The sequence below is a fragment of the Oreochromis aureus genome, linkage group 12 (genome assembly GCF_013358895.1).
Source record: "Oreochromis aureus strain Israel breed Guangdong linkage group 12, ZZ_aureus, whole genome shotgun sequence".
NCBI classification, from domain to species: Eukaryota; Metazoa; Chordata; class Actinopteri; order Cichliformes; family Cichlidae; genus Oreochromis; species Oreochromis aureus.
In genome coordinates, this window is record NC_052953.1 from 34,134,130 (window position 1) to 34,139,498 (window position 5,369).

Genomic DNA, 5,369 nt, shown 5'->3' on the forward strand with positions numbered 1-5,369 from the left:
CTACTTTTGTCATTGTTATAGTTTACAATTTGTCACATATTTTTGCCTTTTTACCTTATAATAATCTCAGAACACTAATTTTAAGTCAAATTTACTTGTGCAAGAGACAGGATTTAGGAGAGCAGCATTCATATAGTAACTATTGGAAAATAATCACATACTGGTATTGATCTACATGGTGCCTTTTCACCTGTCTGTTATTAGACTTTCCTGTATTGATCAGTTATATTTTCAACATGCAATCAAACTGCCTCATATCATTATATGGGCCTGAGATTAGTTAATTTGTTTATGTGTGTGCTCAGTACTGTCAAACATGAAATAAGACTTGGAATAATTGATATATATTTTGAGTTACAGTACACTGCTTTAAATTCTTTCTTTACTTTTATTTCTGAACTGTCATGAAACAGGCTGTGCAGGCAGGAAAGGAGACACACAGCCATGAGGGAGGTCGCGACACGGGACTGAGGGAGACGCTGACATAAATACACAAAAGGATAACGAGGAAATGAGAAAACGCTATGAATACAGCTGACACAAATAAACATCACGAGACAGGGGAAGCAGAACTGAACAGAACGAACATGGAAACACGAGACTTTCACAATAAAGCAGGAAACACTGGAGGAGAGGCAGATGAGAGGGAACGAGGGAACACGAGGGAGCATGAGAGGAAGGACGGGAGAGAGACATGATGACACAAAGGGAGACAAAACATCATAACATGACACAGAGACCAGTGTTGGGAAAGTTACTTTTAAAGTGTATTCCACTACAGATTACAGAATACATGCCCCAAAATGTATTTTGTAACGTATTCCGTTATGTTACTCAATGAGAGTAACGTATTCTGAATACTTTGGATTACTAAATATATCATCAACCTTTTTACAACTACATGAATGTACTATTGCTGTGTGATTTATTACTATTACAGAAGGATACTCGCCATACCAATACCAACTAGATTTTTAAATCTTTTTTTTTTTTTTTTTTTTTTTTTGTCTGTCCCATTTGGTTCTTAAGCCGTCAGAATTGTTGTCTGAAGACCAACAAGGATACCAAATGGATTTATTTTGCCAAATGGATCATCATGGCATTGCCGTATTGGTCCATTTGATCAAACTTTGTTGTTATTATTTATTTTATTTTCAGTTGTTACAGATGGGACAGACATGACTGGGGGATAGGAAAGGAGAAAGAAAGAGAGGAAGGAAAAGAAAACAGAAGGAAAAGGGACAGTGAGAAAGGGCACTTACAAAGACAAAGAGAAAGAAAAAAAAAAAAATCTCCTGGATCACCTGTTGAGAGAAAAAAAGAAGACAAAAAAAAAAACCAAACAAAAACAAAGCAACATACTAAACACAACACCATCACGTTAATCTAGCTGAGTGTGAACAGCAGTAAATACTAAATATTGAAAGTTGTTGTGCAGCACGCAGGACAGACAGCGCACAATGTGCTTTGAAGTAGCAGCTAAGAAAGGTGTAGTTTATGTCTACGAACAGTGAACACCCGTGTGCACACCTGTGTGGATCAACGCGCTTGTATACAAAAGGTTTTCCCATGTAACGGTCTGCTAGAGGGTGTGGAGGCCCATAGCCCCGTCCCCCAGGGCATGAAGCAGGCATGGAGGAGATCCAGGCTCCAGACATCCAGAGGACCCAGAGTGCGAGCCCAAGGAGTACCACCGGAGGGGCATCCGTGCCACCTTCCTGGGAAGGGCTGAGGAGATCCCCAGACGAGGGGTCACCCAGTAGCCACGGAGCAGAAGCCAGAGGGGCTGCACCGGGCGTGCCCGCCGGCTCTGCCGGCAGCCAGCTGTGCCAGAGTGAACCGAGTTGCAGGCCCCCGGGCGGAGGCCGAGGGCCCCTTTGCCCCGGAAGAGGCCTGACCCGGCGACAGGCATCGGGCCCCGCCAAGTAGCCACGGGAGTGAGCCGGTGCATACCTGAGCGCCCAGCCCGGACACCAAGAACCACCAATGCACCAACCCCTGAGGGCATCAGCTACCAGCAGGGAGTGTGGTGAGGGGAGATAGGCCTCCACACTTGGAGGGCCTGGGAGTACCCAGGAGGTGGAGTCTAAGACCCGACCTGACATATAGACACAGACAAACAGGCACATACAGACATAAACATGCTTTCCCACCCTCATGCACACATATACAAACACTCAGCACTCACCCAACGTAGGGATAGACATACATAGACATGTACACACAATCATACTCCCCAAACATACTCTATGCCCTGGGTCCAGGTACCCTGCCCCAGAGGGGAAGCGGCACCAGACCCAAGAGATGTGACCCTTTCCCCGGGGTGGAGGCAAGCAGACCGCCCCAGGCTCCGCAGCAGCAGGGAGGCCAATCGGACAGCCAACACCTCCTCCCAGCCCCCGCCCGATGGCTAGTAGAGAACGGGGTGTGTGAAGACCCCATACCTCCCCTCCTCCCGCTCGTGTGTGTAGTGTTGCTGCGTGTTGTTCTAAAGTGCATTTAAAACAAGGGAGGGCATGGTGCTGCTGCCAGAGAGCAGCAGGTGTTAGCACGGCCCCTCCCGAGAACCCTCAATGTCTACATGGATTTAAAATTGAGAGGTGGGCACGGCGCCAGAGGTAGGGTTGAATACACAGACCGTCCTCTGGACGCCGTTAACGTGATCACCCTCAAGGCCCTATATATATATATATATATATATATGTGTGTGTGTGTGTGTGTTATGAGAGTGTGAATAATGTGGATGTCTAAGTTGTGAAATAAAATTGAGGCACAGGTGGCCAGAAGGGGACAGAGGGGGGAATGCCTCCCCTGCACCCTGGTGACACACCCGCACCCCAAGGCCCTACCTGTGTGGGTGGGTGTGGTGGAGCGGGAAGAGGGAGGCAGCCGGGGATGGGAGGAAAAGAAGGGAGGGCAAGATGCCCTCCCTTAGGGCCAACTCCCGGCTGACCCCAGTAGGCACCCCGTCCTCTAGTACCCACCAAGGCAAGGGAGCCCAGGCCCATCCCGATCGGGGCCCACGGCAGCAGCACCGCTAAGCCCCACAGGACCTGGGAAGCCCACCCCACCCCACCGCAGAGGAAACTATACCCACCCCAACATTCAATCATCTCCAGACTACACAAGACAACAGACACCCAGGTTAGGTTTATTCTCCACCTCTCCTGTGTCTCTCCCCACCTGCAGAGGGACTTCTGCAAGGATGGAACAACCTCCCTGCCAGTTGAAGAGTCCCCAGTTAGGTCGATGCACCAGAGGCCCCTGCGCCAGGGCTGAGCCCCCCTGCACCCACCGGCCCACAACCTCGGCGACACACCGGCGAGGACCGAAGCCCCAAGGCCCAGCCAGAGCCCCATCACGGAGCGAAGCACCCCCAACCCCAAGCCCCCGCCTGCCCCGGATCCACTCAGGGGCAGCCAGGCTACCAGGCCAGTAACCACGTCCGCCAGTACAGATCATCCCCAGCCCCGCTGCACGCAGCCACGAGGAGAACACCCTCTAAGAGCGACCAGAGCCACTCACCAGGTTATGACCACAACCCCCCGGGTTGTGCCCTCCAGGGATAACGTCTCTAGGGGTTCTCCTGGCGCCCTAAGCCCATCCCAACCTCCACCAACCTCCAGATTTTTAAATCTTAATATAAAATGAGTAACAGTAGGGTGGACATTAGGTAAGGCTGCACTTTTTGCAGTGATCTCGTATAGAAAACTATTCCGCGTGTATATAAAACAGGTCCGCGGCTCTGAACCGTAGTAAAGGGACCTCTGGCTAATACATCGGGTTCCATGTCGGGCTCGTAGCCGAAAACTAGCTTTACTTTGTTGTCTGGGTCAACTTTGCTAGCAAGAGACAGAGAGAGGCGTTGAAAGGCTGCTCCAACGAACTTATTGTTTCGGAGGAAAACACGAACACAGTGTACAGTCGAGTCTTAATAGCTTACTTACAACTGGGCTGGTCAGGCATTCTTTTTGGCTGCAGTGGTTATTATTATATTTACATGCTTCCAACTCACGTTTCTGGTCGGTGACAACTCGTACTTTTCGACTCTCCTTTTTCTCCCTCCCTCGCGCTCACAGACACATAATGGGTATGGCAGTCCATTCTCCCTGCAGCTCGGACTACACTGCCCATGAGGCTACATTCTTCAGGGCTATGCTTGTAACACTCTGCCTATTGCGTTCATATTAAATAATTTTTATTCACGTCATTATGCAGGCTGCAAGTAGAGGTGACATGGAGTGATTCTTATATAGCGCTTTTGTACTCTCCCGGAGTACTCAAAGTGCTGTATACAACATGCCTCATTCACCCAAGCACTTCCTTCTATACTTAAACGCATTCTAAGAATTCACACTGCGATGGATGCATCGGAGAGCAACTTGGGGTTAGTATCTTGCCCAAGGATACTTGGCATGCAGACTGGGCAAGTCAAGGATCGAACCACCAACCTTCCAGTCAGTAGCTGATCTGCTCTACCACCTGAGCCACAGCCACCCCACATGGGCCATGAGACTGAGACACAGATATTAGAGCCTCTTAATGCGTGTTTTGTTTGGGTTTCCTCTGGTGTGGAATTACCAAAAATAGAGAGGGCATAGCCTAACATATGAAACAGGAAAAGAGCACTGTGTAATCCATTTGTTTCAACAAATTAACTGTATTCTGAATACCACCTTTTTAAACGGTAACTGTAACGGAATACAGTTACTCATATTTTGTATTTTAAATACGTAACGCCGGTACATGTATTCCGTTACTCCCCAACACTGACGGAGACTGGGAGAACACAATATTTGGGAAAACGAGAAGGTCTAAGGAGATAAACATAGAAACATGGAATGATACACACAAGGAAGGGAACATGGGCACAGAAAAGGGAGCTAAGGCACAAGGACTAACACACCTAAACACATACACACAGAAGGGGACACAGAGGGCAAAGACATGAGGGGAGCCTAAATGTACAAAGGTTAACATTGAATAACCTCAGGATTCCCACAAAGAATAATAAACCATAACACAAAAGGTCATAAAAAAAAACAAGGAACATAAAATGCAGGGTCAGAAGGACCAAGAACCATGACATGAACCGGACAAAGAGGTTTTGACCTTGGTGTCCATTCTACATTATCACGCTTTGAGTGATAGGTCACTTGGGACCGTTCTGAGAAGCCCTTCCCACATGACATGGGTGTGTCACATAGAGTTAACATTTAACAAGTTTTAAGGAACAGTGTCAAATAAGTTCTACCTTTGGATCAAACAGAGGCACTGGCCCTCCAACAGGTGTAATTTAAGTGAGAGAAATATGGACCCTCTGATCGATACAGAGCTATTCTCTCAGTCACAACAAGAGCAGACAGTTA